Below are 19,601 nucleotides of genomic sequence, written 5' to 3'. Positions count from 1 at the left end.
TTCAATATATTTCTTGAAGGAGCCAGGTCACTGTCCCACTGTCCTGTAGCATTTCCCAGTTGTAGTTCTGCTGATTGAATTCTCATGATGCTATTTAAGAGCATTCCCTGGTTCTTGTATTTCTTGTAAATTGGTCGTTAGACCTAGAACCCTGGTTCTCAGAGTGTGGCATCTAGACTAGCAGCGTCAGCATCACCTGGGTGCTTGTTAGAAATGCAAATTCACAAGCCCCACTCCAGACTCACTAAATCAGAAACTCCGTGGACAGGGCCCAGCAATAAGCGGTTTATTAAGCCCTCCAGCTAATTGTGGTGCATGCTAAGATCCAAGAGCCGCTCTTCTAGAGGCTGGCCAGATTCTGATTTTTTTTTTTTTCCAAGACTACTTGAGCATCCCTTTTTGTCATATTGGCAGCCATGGATGATGTTTGCCTAGCTCCATCAAACCATGAACTCATGATTTTAAACATTTATTGCAATTCACTGAAGTTGTACCTTTGGTCAGTGGAAGCCAATTTAAGTTGCATCCTGAGTTCTTATTGTTTGGTTGGTTTTTTGTTTTGTTTTGTTTTTTCTGAGTTCTTTTGGAACAATCTTAATCTTGTCAGCTTCCTTGCTTCTTGGAATGGTAAGATTTCCAGGCTTGTCTTGCACATTTCCAGCCCCAGGCCTGGAATCAGCCATTTCTCTAATAATTATTATTATTATTAGATTATCTGGTTATTTTAGCTGGAAACTAAAACCACAGTCTGGGCCCTTGGGGTGTTCATAGGCCTTTTTAGTAGACATACCTAGGAAACCACCTCCTGATTCTCTTCTTAGTAACACAGAGCATTTCCTTCTGGTCCTCTGAAGGCCCTCCCTTTTCCAGGCCAAACACCCCTCTACCCTGTCTCTGCAGTTTTGAATCCCTGAGCCACTTCTGTTGTCTTCATTTACTCTGTGTCTTTCTTACACTAGTGGTCACAGCACCCCAGGTCTTCTCTGACCTGTGCAAAGCAGAGCCATACTGCAGCCTCCCTGCCCTACTAAAGACCTCCCTAGCTGAATTCTGGGCCAGTTCTGGCAAAGGGGTGAGGGATTCAAAAGGAAACTGTTTCTCTAAGACCCCTGCAGAATCTCTTCTGCCCTTTCAGAGGGTTTAAGACAGATAATGTCACTTGCTTTCAATGAAAAGAGTACAGGAAGAAGGAAATTCAGGTCCTAAATTCCAAAGTGATTCTGGAGTACACAACAGAGCTATAATTGGATTGAGCAAACAAGATCTTCAATTACAGTCTTAATCCACCTTTCCCACAGATGACACTGCTCTGCAGGCCTGGCAGGAACTCAGGCTCAGGCTACAAGTGTGGCTGGGGTTGTAATAAAATGATCAATTGCCATAGGTGTTTTCAGGAAGCTCTCAACAAGTGTGACACTCCGAGTCACCATAGTCCAAACTCACATTCAATAAGCATTTACTAAAATTTACTGGGTGTGTTGTAGGTTACATTACTGTCAGAAGTATTAATTCCACCTCCCATGAGCAAAGAGTCTTTCCTGTCCCTTGACTTGGGCCAATGGAATTTTAGAAGGCATGAAGTGTGGGAAGCGAAATAATCCATTCCCACTGCCCTCTGTCCACATTCTAATCTCTGGCACCTTTGAATTTGCTACCTTACATGGTAAAAGAAACTTTGTAGGTGTGATTCTTGTTACAATCTTGAGATGGGGTGATTATCCTGGATTATCCAGGTGAACCTAGTACAATCACAAGGGCCCTTATGAGAAGCGGGCAAGAGGATCTAGAAGTCAGAAACATCAGAGAAACTGGAAGATGCTATGCTGATGGCTTTAAAGATGGAGAAGGGGCTATGAGCCAAGAAATGCAGGCGGCCTCTAGAAACTGGAAATGGATAGAAAATGGCTTCTTCCTTAAAGCCACAAGGGGAGCATGATCCTGCCGACACTTTGATTTTTGGCCCAGTGAAACTTATTTTGGACTTCTGATTTCCAGAACTGTGAGATAATAAATTCACATTGTTTTAAGCCACTAAGTTTATGATCATTTGTTACAGTGAGCATAGAAAACCAATTTGCTCTCTTGCATCTCTGCCATCATCATGAGAATAACACACCTCAGCTCCCCAAAGATGCAAGCAGGTGGGACCGAGACGTCTCTTCACTCAAGCCATCTCCAGCAACCTTTGCTTGAAGCTGAGCCCAGCCTAGAGTAACCAACCTGCAGATCTGGGAAAAACAAAAAATTACTGTGATGTGCTACTTAATCCTGGAGTTAGCAGTAACAGCTAACTGACCCAGAGTGCCAGGCAGCTCCACGTCTGTCCTTACAATAACCATATGTGGTACGAATTGTTATTCCACATTTTATGGATGACAAAACAGTCTCAGAGTAATTCACAGGACCAAGGTCCCACACAACGAGGAGTATTCTGAAACCTGGTGTATGTTTCATTGCTCCTAAACCAGCATGATAGATATCTTCCCTTTGCCCCTACACATTCCCTGCCTGTTCTAACCTCCACTGACTCTCTCCACATTCCTCCTTGTCCTCTGGTTTCTGGTTGGCTTCAGCCATTAGGACTTGAAAGGGAAGGGGAGGTAGAGATTATGATTGGATGTTTATTCCCACAGCTCCTCTCTGCAGGGTAAGCTAAGACTGGCTGCGGGCCTCCACCAAGGCCACACATATTTGCTCTACAATGTCCTCTTTGGTGGCAGTCCTGGTAACCTCTGCCTCCCCTTGCCCCAGCCCCATGGTTTTATGCCAACAATTTTGACTTTCCTACACAGCCTACCCACACCTTTAAAAGAGTCCCTTTATTAAATTCTCTTCAAATTATTCAGTTGAAGTGTGCCTACTGATTGCTGTCATGACCCTCACAACTGCAAGTTAATTAAGCAGTAAGTAAATATTTTGGTTTTCAATGGAGTATAAAATATTGCATTTAGTTGAGTTGTAGATAAAGCAAAGCTACAAAGGTCCACTGCATTTTTCCTCCTGCCTCTCAGTAGATTAGCTTTTCTAAGGGAGATGCTGCCCCTGCCCTCTCCCCCTCCCCCATACTTGGCTGACATTGTCCAAGCGTGCAGGTGTCTGCCTTATACCAGAAAGCTAGTGTCCTTCCCTTGGGTGGAAGAAGGAAGAAGATTAGCAAGCCCATTCCACACAGCTGATTATGGGATATATATGAAATCTGAAGATCACCTGGGGCAGATGGAGTCCGAGCCAAACAAGACATTGGCTTCTGGAGAGACTTCTATGCCATGTGCCAACTTACCTAAGTAACACATGTCTTTCCTTGCTCTCAGTTATTTTTGTTTTATATCAATCTTCAAGTATGACCATTGAGAACTAGAAAATTTGAAAACGGTCAAAACTAGAGTACTTTAATGTGGTTTTCACGGCATGCATTATTATTTTTAAAAATTTTTTTTATTAATCAAAAAAAAGAAAAGAAATTAACACAACATTTAGAAATCATTCCATTCTACACATGCACTCAGTAATTCTTAGTATCATCACATAGATGTATGATCATTTCTTAGTACATTTGCATCGATTTAGGAAAAGAACTAGCAAAACAGCAGAAAAAGATATAGAATGTTAATATAGAGAAGAGAATTAAAATAATAATACTAATAAAAAATATATATATATAAAAAGGAAAAAAAAACAAAAACAAAAGATACAAACAAACAAACAAACAAACAAAAAACTATATTTCAGGTGCAGCTTCATTCAGTGTTCCAACATAGTTACATTACACTTAGGTATTATTGTGCTGTCCATTTTTGAGTTTTTGTATCTAGTCCTGTTGCACAGTCTGTATCCCTTCAGCTCCAATTACCCAGTATCTTACCCTGTCTCTTAACTCCTGCTGATCTCTGTTACCAATGATATATTCCAAGCTGATTCTCGAATGTCGGTTCACATCAGTGGGACCATACAGTATTTGTCCTTTAGTTTTTGGCTGGATTCACTCAGCATAATATTCTCTAGGTCCATCCATGTTATTACATGCTTCATAAGTTTAGTCTGTCTTAAAGCTGCATAATATTCCATCGTAGGTATACGCCACAGTTTGTTTAGCCACTCGTCTGTTGATGGACATTTTGGCTGTTTCCATCTCTTTGCAATTGTAGATAATGCTGCTATAAACACTGGTGTGCAAATGTCCGTCTGTGTCTTTGCCCTTAAGTCCTTTGAGTAGATACCTAGCAGTGGTATTGCTGGGTCGTAATCCATTCTGCCATTCTATGTCTTTTGATTGGGAAATTCAGTCCATTAACTTTTAGTGTTATTACTGTTTGGATAATATTTTCCTCTACCATTTTGGCTTTTGTATTATATATTTCATATCTGATTTTCCTTCTTTCTACACTTTACTCCATTCCTCTCACTTCTGTCTTTTCGTATCTGACTCTAGTGCTCCCTTTAGTATTTCTTGCAGAGCTGGTCTCTTGGTCACAAATTCTCTCAGTGACTTTTTGTCTATAAATGTTTTAATTTCTCCTTCATTTCTGAAGGACAATTTTGCTGGATATAGAAGTCTTGGTTGGCAGTTTTTCTCTTTTAGTAATTTAAATATATCATCCCACTGTCTTCTAGCTTCCATGGTTTCTGCTGAGAAATCTACACATACTCTTATTGGGTTTCCCTTGTATGTGACAGATTGTTTTTCTCTTGCTGCTTTCAAGATCCTCTCTTTCTCTTTGACCTCTGACATTCTAACTAGTAAGTGTCTTGGAGAACGCCTATTTGGGTCTATTCTCTTTGGGGTGCGCTGCACTTCTTGGATCTGCAAATTTAGGTCTTTCATAAGAGTTGGGAAATTTTCAGTGATAATTTCTTCCATTAGTTTTTCTCCTCCTTTTCCCTTCTCTTCTCCTTCTGGGACACCCACAACACGTATATTTGTGCGCTTCATATTGTCATTCAGTTCCCTGATCCCCTGCTCAAGTTTTTCCATTCTTTTCCCTATAGTTTCTGTTTCTTTTTGGAATTCAGATGTTCCATCCTCCAGTTCACTAATTGTAGCTTCTGTCTCTTTAGATCTACCATTGTAGGTATCCATTGTTTTTTCCATTTTTTCTTCTTTGTCCTTCACTCCCATAAGTTCTGTGATTTGTTTTTTCAGATTTTCTATTTCTTCTTTTTGTTCAGCCCATGTCTTCTTCATGTCCTCCCTCAATTTATTGATTTGGTTTTTGAAGAGTTTTTCCATTTCTGTTCGTATATTCAGCATTAGTTGTCTCAGCTCCTGTATCTCATTTGAACTATTGGTTTGTTCCTTTGACTGGGCCATATCTTCAATTTTCCGAGCGTCATCCATTATTTTCTGATCAAATGCTGGGCATTTGATCAGATTTCCCTGGGTGTGGGACCCGGCTGGTTGAAAGGTTTTTCTGTGAAATCTCTGGGCTCTGTTTTTCTTTTCCTGCCCAGTAGGTGGTGCTCACGGCGTTTGTCTGTCTGCGGGTCCCACCAGTAAAAGATGCTGTGGCTCCTTTAACTTGCCAATCCGAATCTCGAAGTTGGTCCGGGAAACCGCGCATGGAGGGGGGGCCACCGGTCGCCGCGGCTTGGGGGAGTGCCGGTCCAAATTGCCCAGCTGGCCCGAGACGCCAAGCGTGGCGGGAGGGCCCCGCTATCCAACGTTCCCAGTCAGACCGGGGAGCCACGTGCGTGGAGGGGACCCCAGTCACCAGCCGCCCCGGCCGGGAAAACGCACGCCCCTCGGGTATCTCACCGCAGCGGATTCTCCCTGCCCGTTCAGCCATTCCAGGATGGGGTACGCTGTCTTTTTGGTCTCTGTCGTGGCTCTGGGAGCTGTTTCGTATTGTTTCTGTTTCTTTAGTTGCTTTTCTGGAGGAGGAACTAAGACCCGCGCGTCTTACTAAGCCGCCATCTTCCCATGCATTATTTTTTAAACCAATAACCTATGAATGCTGTGTATAAAATCCTCATTTCCAACTTATTTATTTTAAAATTTTTAACAATTCCAAATGTACAGAGCCATTGCCAAGATAATACAAATGCCATACAGAGAACCCCACCATAGCACTGCCCCACCCCACATACCCAGATCCACCAATCCAATTTTGCCACCTTTGTTGAATCATTCTATCAGCTATCTAATCTAATTTCTGACTATTTCAGAGAAGAACAGATGGGGCAGGCATCATACTCTTTGAACACATAATATTTCCATGTATATTTCCTATGAACAAGGATATTCACTTACATAGTCAACTTAAGTGTCGGTACCAAGTTGAAGAAATTTAATTTGGTATAAAGCTTACATTCTCCATTCCAACTTTTTCTTATCTTCCACACGTGTCCTTTTGAGCCTTTTCTCCTCCATTGCTAGGTTCCATGCAGTATTATGCATTTCATTTAATTGTCATTATCTCTTTGGATTCTCTCTTTTTTTGGGGTGGTGCATGGGTCGGGAATTGAACCCAAGTCTCCCACATGGATACATTCTACCACTGAATCTCTTTCTATCCCAACCCTGCCCAAATTTCCCATTCAGTGAGATTCACATTCATAAGGCAGTATCATTACCATCATCCATTACTACCACTTTCCCTTCTCCCCATTGCCCCTCCCCCTCCCAACCTGTACTGTACTCTATATCTCTATGAGTTTCATATTTCCTGACAATTTCCTTTGTGGTTATCAGGGTGTAACTAGTGCCCTGCTCGCAATGGTGTCAGTAGAGCCCAGTTCCATGTTAGGGGCTCACGCCACTAAAGAATTTAGACAAACTAAATTCTTTTTCTATCTACTGAGAGAGGCCAGTAGGAATAAGTAGTAAAGTTTATTAAAGAGAAAGAGTACGTGTTAAAGAAGTTAATGCAGATGGGCCCAAGGGAGGGGCATGCACTGAGCAGGAGTAGGTTAGCTTGCTTTATAGGGAGGCTTTTGCTAGTGGCAGGTTTCCATAGTAACCTTTGAACACTGTGGCTTATTCGGCTTGTATTAACCAGGTGCTTACAGGGTGCATTGTTTTAGGAAGAGGTAACTACTGATGCTTGTGGCCAGCCTGTCATGTATCCAAGATTTGTCTTTGGGCAAATGTTTGATGATCTTTAGAACCTCAGGCTTTCTGTTATTAATGAAGAGTTTGGTTTGGGCCCACGATTTTACAAGCTTTTATGGTTTGGGGAGATTTTGATGGTTTGAAGCTATTATGTACCCCAGAAAGGCCATGTCCTTTAATCCTCATTCAGTATTGCTGATGGGGTCTTTTTTTATCGTTTCCATGGAGATGTGACCCATCCAATTGTGGGTGGTAATTTTTGATTAGATGATTTCTATGGAGATGTGTCTTCACCCATTCAAGGTAGGGTTGCTTACTGGAGCCCTTTAAGAGGCAACCATTTTGGAAAGACCTATCAGAACCAACAGAGCCCACACAGCCACAGGCCACTGGAGATGAAGAAAGAAAACGTCCTTGGGGAAGCTGTTTGGAGAAGCCTGGAGAGAAACCTAGCAGACATCGCCATGTGCCTTTCTAGTTGAGAGAGAAATCCCAAACATCATCAGCCTTGTTGAACCAAGGTAACTTTTCCTGAATGCCTTAATTTGGATACTCTTATAGCCTTGCCTTAATTTGGACATTTTCGTGGCCTTAGAACTGTAAACTTGAAACTTATTAAATCCCCCTTTTTAAGAGCCATTCCATCTCTGGCATGTTGCATTCTGGCAGCTTGCAGATTAAAACAGGTAGGTTTGGGGGCTTTAGGGGAAATTTTTGTCCCACAAAGTTTGCATTTTGCACTAATTCCTTTGGAACTAGATGAGAAACAAGGGACTTGCAGTTGTCCGTTAACTCTTTCAAGCGGTGGATAGGAATTAGGGATTTGCAGTGTCTGTTAAATCTTTCAGAGCTGGATAGGAAACCAGCAACCTGCAGTTGTCCTACTCTATTCTGCTTTAATCCCCAGTGGAGAAGAAATTGTAAGAATGGAGCTTAAATTAACATCCTAAATCTATAACAATCCCATTTGCTTTGATACCAATTTAGCAACTTTGATAGCATAGTTCTTCTCACAAATTACATATTTTTACATTATGTGTGTAAAACCACTGATTTAGCATTACATTTTATGCAAATGCCTTTTAGATCCTATAAGAAGTAAAAAGGTAGAGTTACAAATCAAAATGGAATAGTATTGGCATTTATATTTACTAATGTCACTATTTTTCCTGGAGATCTTTATTTCTTTATGTGGCTTCAGTCAATCGTATAGCGTCCTTTCTTTAACCTGCAGAGCTCCCTTTAGCATTTCTTTAAGGTCCAGTCTACTGATGACAAAGTCTCTCAGCGTTTGCTTATCTGGGATTGTCTTATTTCCTCCCTCATTTTTCAAAGACAGTTTTGCCAGAAACAGAATTCTCGGTAGGCAATTTCGGGCTATCATTACATTAAATATGTCTTCCCGTTGATCTCTTGCGCCCATGATATGAGAAATGGACACTGAGTCTCACTGAGGCTCCCTTGAAGTGACCCGTTGCCTCTCTCTCTCTCCTGCAGCTTTCAGAATCCTCTATCTTTGGCATTTGATAGTTGCATTATAAAATGGTACAGTGTGAGTCTATTTGGATTTATCCTTTTTGGAGCTTGACTAGCATCATGGGTGTGTATATTCATGTATTTTGCTACATTTGGGAAGTTTAGAGCTATTATTTCTTTGAATATTCTCTTACTCTTCTGGGACCCCCACAATATTGGTACATTTGATTATGTCCCACAGGTCCTTCAGGCTCTGTCAGCTCCAATCTGCTATTAATACCCTCTAGGGAATTTTTAATTTCTGTTATTGTGGTCTTCAGCTGTGTTTGGTTCCTTTTCATAATTTCCATCTCTATGTTGATATACTCTTTGTGGTCATTTTTTATTTTCTGATTTCCTATAGTTATGAGCATATTTATGATGTTTTTTCTAAACAAAATTCACATTTTATTTAGTTAGAAATACATTGTACAAAATTGATTTTCTTCAGCAAAAATAGCAATATTTTCTGTATTATTCCTAGATAAACCACAAAACACTTATTTTTATAGGCTTTCCAGGTTCTGCTTATAAATCAAGGTGAGGCAGTAGATACAGTCATGGAAATAGATGAAAACAGACAAATCAGCTGTCAGTATCCATAGCCTCTGTCTCTGTCTTGCACATGAAACAGAAGTGTTCAGCACATACCTGCTAAAAAGCTTATGAAAGTATAGGCTCAACAAAGGAATGTAAACAGCAACAACCAGATGTGGAAAAAAGGCATTCAAACTTAAACTGTAACTTTTTCCTTTAGGTTCATTGATAAAGACAAAATCTACACTGAAATCCTGCCTTGGCAAGCTCAGTTTCTCTCACTCTCTGGTAATTCCCTTAACTGTCCAGTACAATTTTTTTAAACAAATTTTTTAAGGTATAGTATAATATATATACAAAGAAAGAAAGAAAAAAGCTATAGTACTTCAACAAGTAGTTACAGGACAGATCCCAGAGTTTGTCATGGGCTACCATACTATCCTCTCAGATTTTTTTTTTAGCTGCTCCAGAATACAGGAGGCTAGAAGGCTTAAATGTTTTGTTTCATCACAATCAACTTTTTTTCCTTCTTTTTTTTTTGTGAAAAATAGCATATAGACAAAAAAGCAATAAATTTCAAAGCACACCACCACAATTAGTTGTAGAACATACTTCAGAGTTTGACATGGGTTACAATTCCACAATTTTAGGTTTTTACTTCTAGCTGCGCTAAAGTATTGAAAACTAAGAGATATCAATTTAATGAGTCAGCATTCATATTCATTTCTTAAATCATATCTTTTCTGTATAACTCCATTACCTTTGATTTTTCCATCCCTCTATTTAGGGGTGTTTGGGCTATGGCAATTCTAAATTTTTCATATGGGAAGAATCTGTCACTAATATGAGGGGGTAGGGAGATGGAACTATCTGATGTTCTGGAGAGGATGGCCTAGGTTTCAGGACTTATCTGAACCAGGAACCCATCTGGAGGTTGTAGGTTTCTAGAAAGTTACTCTAATGCATGGAACCCTTGTGGAATCTTATATATTGCCCTTGGTTCTTTAGGATTGGCTGGAATGGTCCTGGTCAGGGTTTGGCAGGTTATGATAGGTAGCAGGGTCTACCTGAAGCTAGCATAGGAGCAACCTCTAGAGTAGCCTCTCGACTCTATTTGAACTCAATCTGCTACTGATACTTTATTAGTTACTCTTCTTTTCCCCTTTTTGGTTAGGATGGCATTGTTGATCCCCTGGTGCCAGGGCCAGATTCATCTCTGGGGAGACTTTCACCACTGGATGTCATGTCCCAATACAAATTTTTAACGACATACTTAAAAGTCCTACCAGTTAAAGGTCAGTTGTTGAGATTCATTTTTACATTTTACAAAATGTATTCCTTCCTTCTACAACTCAAAATTTACGTTTTCAAATTTCCGATAACTGGACTGACAATTGGATACACAGTGATGGTTAATGTTATGTCTAAAATGACTTAATTAAAGTAATTCCAGAGTGCCGCTAACAAAGATCATGCAAAAATGAAACGTGCACTTTCAATACTATCTTCTAGACGAATAGATGGGCCTTCAAAGCATGAGAGTTCAGAGACCCTTTAGGTAGATTATTAATGATTAATGTTGTCAGTGGGAGACCTATAGGCAAACATAGTCAGTGACCAAGCAGCTTACATTCACCTCACAGCTTCTCCTCCAAATGTAAGATGAAAACATATTTTAAAAGTCTCTTAAGTATTTTCAACAATTTCTGAATTACTTGTAGGAAGCACTGACTTAGTTGAATAGAGTTTGATATATGTGTCCACCATCAAATCCAAATCAGGTTTTATATCAAAATTTATGTTAAGCAAAGCTAAGTTACTTGACCTTTGATCTGTCGAAGTGTTCCTCAGGTATGCTTTGAGATGCTTTCATCCATTTTCATGGCATTCATTCTCCATCTTCATCACAGGAAGAATGCATAAGACCTTCAACAAAGCATAAACACTAGGAGAAACCTGATGTCAGGTAGACGGAGGGCTTCATGAATGGTGGATGGAAGCTCCATATCTTCCCCTGTTTCCACTTGATTCTTCAACAATGAAGCTCGGCTGAGAGTGTGTCAGGATTGGGTAAGTCACTTCTGTACACGTCAGCATGGGGTTCCTCCGTACTGAATTGGAGCTGTCCCATGACAGAGGGTATCAGAGGTAAGCATTTAAGAGTTTTGAGGTGCCATCCTGAAAATATATCTTTAAGTTCCTGAGTAATGTGCTCCACGCTTGGAACCCTTAGGGTTTCTTTATAGTCACTTTCCGAGTTAACTGAGATTCCAAGTTACCTTGCTGAGGTCTGTGGGATTTGCCAGGGAGTTTCATGTGAATATCAAGTTTGGTTGCCAAATTTGTGGCTTCCTTAAACCAAAATTCATGATAAACTTCAATATTTCCCATCACTTCAATTAGTGAATGTAGCACTGCAGTCAACCTGCTGGCTGCAAAGAAGACATCAGAAGTTTGCCCCTGGAGATTTTTCCCCAAAGGCTCTTGTAAAAGATAGGACATTCTTAAGAACAACCATGAAATCAAATCTGTTAATGCACTACAGAGTACAAATGCTCTGCTAGCTATACAGTCATTCCATCTAATATCTGTGTCACTATTAATACCATTCAAACACAAAACAAGCACTTGCAGGAGTTGCTCTAAAATTTCAAAAGCACCATGCCTGCCTGTCCATTGAAATGGCAAATTTCCTTCACTTCACTACCCCTTTCTTCATTGCCCTGAAAAAGGACCAAAATTACATTGACAAGTTCTAAAAGTAGATGGAGTGATCAATGGAAAAAAGAAGAAACTTCCTCAATTGTTCCCAATGCAACAGATACTCCCGTAACAGGGACTTATTTTGCTAACCATATATTTAAGGCACAGGAAGAGTGGAGTGTGTAGATAGCTTGGGGATAGTTTTCAAGAAGTCTGGAAGCAATGACTTTCACTTTGGAAGAAAATCCACTGGACCAATGTAAGCCTGTCCATGACAGTATTCCATGTTTAGCCCCCATTTCTCAGTTATGGGAGTGTGCAATTTCACAGCCAAAATTTCTGCATCTGCTTCCTAAGGGAGGAAGCCCACAAATTCCTCTTCTCGGGTTATGAAATTCATCCACAAACCTCACCAACATGGGCAGGTGCTCTCCCCGTGCTGTGTCCATCACCTCATCAGTGACAACGGAAAAGAAGTGTGCGTCTCTCACTTCCCTGAGCATTTCTTCCCGAATGCAGCTCTTGTCTCTAGCATCTGTTTCTGCTGTTGTTTTTTTTATTAATTAAAAAAAATTAACTAACAAAACATTTAGAAATCATTCCATTCTACATATACAATCAGTAATTCTTAATATCATCACATAGTTGCATATTCATCATTTCTTAGTACATTTGCATCGATTTAGAAAAAGAAATAAAAAGACAACAGAAAAAGAAATAAAATGATAATAGAGAGAAAAAAAAACTATACCTCACATGCAGCTTCATTCAATGTTTTAACATAATTACATTACAATTAGGTAGTATTGTGCTGTCCATTTCTGAGTTTTTGAATCCAGTCCTTTTGCACAGTCTGTATCCCTTCAGCTCCAATTACCCATTATCTTACCCTATTTCTATCTCCTGATGGTCTCTGTTACCAGTGACATATTCCAAGTTTATTCACTAATGTCGGTTCGTATCAGTGAGACCATACAGTATTTTGTCCTTTAGTTTTTGGCTAGTCTCACTCAGCATAATGTTCTCTAGGTCCATCCATGTTATTACATGCTTCATAAGTTTATTCTGTCTTAAAGCTGCATAATATTCCATCGTATGTATATACCACAGTTTGTTTAGTTACTCATCTGTTGATGGACATTTTGGCTGTTTCCATCTCTTTGCAATTGTAAATAATGCTGCTATAAACATTGGTGGGCAAATGTCCATTTGTGTCTTTGCCCTTAAGTCCTTTGAGTAGATACCTAGCAATGGTATTGCTGGGTCGTATGGCAATTCTATATTCAGCTTTTTGAGGAACTGCCAAACTGCCTTCCACAGTGGTTGCACCATTTGACATTCCCACCAACAGTGGATGAGTGTTCCTCTTTCTCCACATCCTCTCCAGCACTTGTCATTTTCTGTTTTGTTGATAATGGCCATTCTGGTGGGTGTGAGATGATATCTCATTGTGGTTTTGATTTGCATTTCTCTAATGGTCAGGGACATGGAGCATCTCTTCATGTGCCTTTTGGCCATTTGTATTTCCTCTTCTGAGAACTGTCTGTTCAAGTCTTTTTCCCATTTTGTAATTGGATTGGCTGTCTTTTTGTTGTTGAGTTGAACAATCTCTTTATAAATTCTGGATACTAGACCTTTACCTGATATGTTATTTCCAAATATTGTCTCCCATTGTGTAGGCTGTCTTTTTACTTTCTTGATGAAGTTCTTTGATGCACAAAAGTGTTTAATTTTGAGGAGCTCCCATTTATTTATTTCTTTCTTCAGTGCTCTTGCTTTAGGTGTAAGGTCCATAAAACCGCCTCCAGTTATAAGATTCATAAGATATCTCCCTACATTTTCCTCTGTTTTATGGTCTTAGACCTAATGTTTAGATCTTTGATCCATTTTGAGTTAACTTTTGTATAGGGTGTGAGATACGGGTTCTCTTTCATTCTCTTGCATATGGATATCCAGTTCTCTAGGCACCATTTATTGAAGAGACTGTTCTGTCCCAGGTGAATTGGCTTGACTGCCTTATCAAAGATCAAATGTCCATAGATGAGAGGGTCTATATCTGAGCACTCTATTCGATTCCATTGGTCGATATATCTATCTTTATGCCAGTACCATGCTGTTTTGACCACTGTGGCTTCATAATATGCCTTAAAGTCAGGCATCTGCTGTGTTTTTTAACAGAACAATGTGTTACCTGCTGTTGTCTCAAAGTGCTTTCTCAGAACCTCTCCACAAGAATATAGTCGGCATTACAGCAGTGCTTGAAAGTGATCAGAATAGAGACCTTCAGGGAGTTTACCAGCCTCATGTCCACCCAGAGGTATGTTTTCTTTCCCCATGAGAATCAAAATTTCACATAAAAATTTTACGTTGTTTTCCTTCTTTCCGGATGAAAGGTAAGACATCTTATCCTGTTCTTTAGCCCCTTCTTCTGCATCTGGGTTCTGAGCATTCCTGTTGTTCCTTCAGGTGTTTGTTCCTGTTCAGAAGTTTCATCACTATTTTTCTGTTTCAGTGTCCTGATTTCTCTTCACTCAATTCTTTTATTCATTTTCTGTGTCTCCTACGTGGTTTGTTCAAATGAGTGGTAAGATCAAGTATTGTTGGTCCAGCATCATCTTGAAGAATTGTCCTATATGGACTTTCCCAATGACTTCACAAGTATCTGCTTCAGTTAATTTTTTTTTTGGGGGGGGGCTTTACTTATATTCTCTCTTTTTTCAATTTTTTAAAACTTTCTTTATGGTACAGTATAACATATATACAAAGCAAAGAAATAAAAAAGCAATAGTTTTCAAAGCATTCTTCAACAAGTGACTATAGGACAGATCCTAGAGTTTGTCATGGGCTACCATACCATCCACTCAGATTTTTCCTTTTAGCTGCTCCGTATATAGGAGGCTAGAGGGCTTAAATATTTTTTTATCGTCATAATTGAATTTTTTCCTTCTTTTTTTGTGAAAAATAACATGTATGCAAAAGAGCTATGCATTTCAAAGCACAGCACCACAATTAGTTGTAGAACATATTTCAGAGTTCGACATGGGTTACAATTCCACAATTTTAGGTTTTTATCTCTAGCTGTTCTAAAATACTGGAGACTAAAAGAGATATCAATTCAATGATTCAGCATTCATATTCATTAAACAAATGAATCCTATCTTCTCTGTATAACTCCACCATCACCTTTGAACTTTCCATCCCTCTCTTTAGGGGCGTTTGGACTATAGCAGTTCTAAATTTTTCATATTGGAAGCATCTGTCACTAATATGGAGTAGGGAAATGGATCTGATGTTCTGGAGAGGCTGGGCCTTCTAGGTCTCAGGACTTACCTGGTCCAGGGACCCATCTGTAGGGTGTAGGTTTCTGGAAAGTTACTCTAGTGCCTGGAACCCTTGTGGAATCTTATATATTGCCCTAGGTGTTCTCTAGGATTGACTGGAATGTCCTGACTGGGGGTTGGCAGATTATGATAGGTAGCAAGGTCTAACTGAAGCTTGTGTAAGAGCAACCTCCAGAGTAGCCTCTCAACTCTATTTGAACTCTCATTGCCACTGATCTTTATTAGTTACACTTCTCTTCCCCTTTTTGGTCAGGATGGCATTGTTGATTCCACGGTGCCAGGACCAGATTCATCCCTGGGAGTCCTCTCCCATCTCGCCAGGGAGACTTTCACCCCTGGATGACATGCTCCATGTAGAAGGGAGGGCAATGATTTCACTTGCAGAGTTGGGCTTAGAGAGACTGAGGCCACATCTAAGCAACAAAAGAGGTCCTCCAGAAGTAACTCTTAGGCATTCCTATAGGTAGTCTAAGCTTCTCTGCTACCTACATAAGCTTCACAAGAGTAAGCCTCATGATCAAGGGCATAGCCTATTGATTTGGGTGTCTCTAAAGTTTGACACAGTATCAGGGAATTCCCTGATGGTAAGGTTTAATAGTTCCATATTCTTTCTCCCCTCCCTCAGGGGACATTGCCAATGCTTTTTGATTATCTGCTTAATATACTCTAGGATGTATCCAGACATTACAATAATCTATACAGGATTAAAGGATGTCTTTCTTATTCTGGGCTCCTTGTGTTTCAATTGTTCAAATGAGCTGTACAGATAGGTTGAATTAGATTATGCACTACAGAAAATTTCAGTTCCAAACCAAATAAACCTTTCTTCCATTGGTCTCAAAGAGTATGTATGGTTCTAAAATATAGACACTGTCTTCCTTACCCCTATGTTGTGAATTACTTTAACCCCAACCTTTTTGGCTTCGTTCTTATCTCTGAGTATCAGGTCTATATATAAAACAGCCTCTCAAAATCCAGAAATAATAATCACCACTCTGGACTTAATGTGTCTGCCCTAAAAGCTTACAATCTAGGCCACTGTTTTCTCATAAGCATTTTCTAAAGGTGACCATTCCATTCTTGTTCTTTTGTTTCTGGCTTATTTTGTCTGACCAAAGGTCCCACATGTTCATTCACATTGTTGCATGCCTCACGACTTCATTCCTTTTTGTAGCAGCATAGCCTTCATTCATAAGTATACACCATTGTTCCCCAGTCTACTTCTCTGTGCATCCTTCAGCCATCTGCATTCATCAGGCATCATGTATTGGGCCCAAAGTCCACGGTCCATCCACATTCTCAATTTTAGATAATTTCATTTTTACTTATATTCTTTATTTGGCATTGGACTTACTAAAGCAAAGCATTTGCTTTTCTAATCCATCTTCAACTTAGATAGTTTAAATTATCCATTTCTGTGTTATCCTAATTTTTAAGTATATATTTTCCCCGATATCAAAATTATACACGCTTATAGTGGAATATTAGAAAATACAGAAAAAAGTGTTGAAGTATATTAAAATCACTGGAAATCAAATGGCAAGAAAGGGGGAAAATTCAACTCCCCCATGTGGAGACTTCCTTATATTCTTGCAAGCAGTGGGGACAACCAAATCAATAGGCCGAGCCCTCAATCTTGGGGTTTGTTCATATGAAACTTATCCCTGCAAGGGATAGACTAAGCCTACTTAAAATTAGGCCTAAGAGTCACCCCCAGAGAATCTCTTTTGTTGCTCAGATGTGGCCTATCTCTCTCTCAGCAAACATGGCAAGCAAACTCACAGCCCTCCCCTTCTCTAAGTGGGACATGACTCCCAGGGGTGTAAACCTCCCTGGCAATGCGGGACAGAAATCCTAGAATGAGCTAGGACTCAGCATCAAGGGGTTGAGAAAACCTTCTTGACCAAAACGGGGAAGGGTGAAATGAGATAAAGTGTCAGTTTTGGCTGAGAGGTTTCAAACAGAGTTGAGAGGTTATCCTGGAGATTATTCTTATGCATTACATAGATAGCTCCTTTTTAGATTAAGGTATATTAGGCTAGAGGGAAGTACCTGAAACAGTAGAGCTGTATTCCAGGAGCCATGTTTCTTGAAGATGATTGTATAATGATATAGCTTTCACAATGTGACTGTGTGACTGTGAAAACCTTGTGTCTGGTGCTCCTTCTATCTGCGGTATGGACAGATGAGTAAATCATAGGGATTAAAAGTAAATAAATAATAGGGGGAACAGGGCGGGCCACGGTGGCTCAGAAGGTAAGAATGCTTGCCTGCCATGCCCGAGGACCCGGGTTCGATTCCCGGTGCCTGCCCATGTAAAAAAAAAAAGAAAAAAAAAACAAATAAATAATAGGGGGAACAGATGTTAAAACAAAGTGAGTAGATGGAAATACTAGGGGTATTTCTTTTATTTTCTTTTTCTGGAACATTCTGGATGCAGATGTTCTAAAAAATGATCATGGTGATGAATATACAACTATGTGATTTTATTGTGAGCCACTGATAGTACACCATGTATGGAATGTTTGTATATTAAGAATGCATGTGTATATACATTGTTGTACCAATAACATTTTTTTTTAAATCACTGAAATTTCTTTTTATTCTATTTCTGCCCAGCCTTTTATTTTTCCTTTGGTTTCTATCTTTTCACTCATCAACGACATGTCTATATATATATATATATATATATATATATATACCTATTTTGATCTGCTTCAGTTAATTTTCAGGAATAAAATAACCCAATCATTCTTTAGTTTTCTGGTGCTAGGTCTACCCATCACAGACGTCTCAAAGTGTTCAGCACGTGACGGATCCTGCTTATTTAGCTGATCAGGTGTCTCATCTTCCAAGTCTGCTCTCCTGCAGTTCTCCACCCACTTGTGGCCTCTGGCCGGTCCAGCCGCAACCTGCAGAAGGTCAGGTCGGACTGTGCTGCTTCACCGTGTGCAGCCCGCCCTTGGCTTGCCCGGTCCTCCCCTTCCCGCCTGCTGGGGGCAACCGGCCAGCCTGTTGGGGCGGGGAGGGGAGCCAGGCCGGCTGCGCAGTGCTGCAGGGCCAGCGGGCCTGAAGCCGCGAAGGGCAGCTAGGTCACCGCCAGCCGAGGGCCACCAGGGGGATTTACCACCGCCGCCGCTGGTCACCTCCATCCCCTATGACCAGCTTTTTTTTTCTTTTTCTTTTCCTTTTTTTTTTTTTTGAGCTTGAAGCTTAACCGGTTTATAGGGATAGTTTGAGACACTTCACCATTGTTATTCTTTTTTTTATTAATTAAAAAAAATTAACTAACAAACAAAACAATAAGATATCATTCCATTCTACATATATAAACAGTAATTCTTAATATCATCACATAGTTGCATATTCATCATTTCTTAGAACATTTGCATCGATTTAGAAAAAGAAATAAAAAGACAACAGAAAAAGAAATAAAATGATAACAGAGAAGAAAAAGTTATACATACCATACCCCTTACCCCTCGCTTTAATTTACCACTAGTATTTCAAACTAAATTTATTTTAACATTTGTTCCCCCTATTATTTATTTTTATTCCATATGTTCTACTCTTTTGTTGATATGGTAGATAAAAGGAGCATCAGACACAAGGTTTTCACATTCACACAGTCACACTGTGAAAGCTATATCATTGTTCAATCATCATCAAGAAACATGGCTACTGGAACACAGCTCTACATTTTCAGGCAGTTCCCTCCAGCCTCTCCGTTACATCTTGAACAACAAGGTGATATCTACTTAATACGTAAGAATAACCTCCAGGATAACCTCTCCATTCTGTTTGGAATCTCTCAGCCATTGACACTTAGTCTCATTTCACTCTTCCCCCTTTTGGTTGAGAAGGTTCTCTCAATCCCTTGATGTTAATTCTCAGCTCATTCTAGGGTTTTTCTCAGTCCCTTGATGCTGAGTCTCAGCTCATTCCAGGGTCTCTGTCCCACGTTGCCAGGAAGGTATGACCAGTTTTTTATTTTTTAATTTTAAAAAATTTTTTAAATATGAAAAAAACACCAAACAAACGCAAACGTTCCTATTTTGATCATTCCATTCTACATATATAATCAGTAATTCACAGTATCATCACATAGTTGTATATTCATCATCATGATCATTTCTTCGAACATTTGCATCTATTCAGAAAAAGAAATAAAACAAAAACAGAAGAAAAATTTATATATACCATTGTATTAGTTAGGGTTCTCTAGAGAAACAGAATCAACAGGGAACACTTGCAAACACAAAATTCATGAAAGTGTCCCATGTGACCGCAGAAACGCAGAGTCCAAAATCCACAGGGCAGGCTGCGAAGCTGATGACTCCGATGGATGGCCTGGACGAACTCCACAGGAGAGGCTCACCAGCCAAAGCAGGAATGGAACCTGTATCCTCTGAGTCCTCCTTAAAAGGCTTCCCATGATTGCATTTAGCATCACTAAT

At 39.8% G+C, this 19,601-nt stretch overlaps 1 pseudogene; it reads right to left on the bottom strand.

Moving 5' to 3' along the window:
- Positions 1-10,786: 10,786 nt before the first annotated feature.
- Positions 10,787-18,296, bottom strand: LOC143680053 (52 kDa repressor of the inhibitor of the protein kinase-like; annotated as a pseudogene).
- Positions 18,297-19,601: the final 1,305 nt, after the last annotated feature.

Source organism: Tamandua tetradactyla, chromosome 1, assembly GCF_023851605.1.
Source record: "Tamandua tetradactyla isolate mTamTet1 chromosome 1, mTamTet1.pri, whole genome shotgun sequence".
NCBI lineage: Eukaryota > Metazoa > Chordata > Mammalia > Pilosa > Myrmecophagidae > Tamandua > Tamandua tetradactyla.
This window is presented reverse-complemented; position numbering and strand designations above follow the sequence as displayed.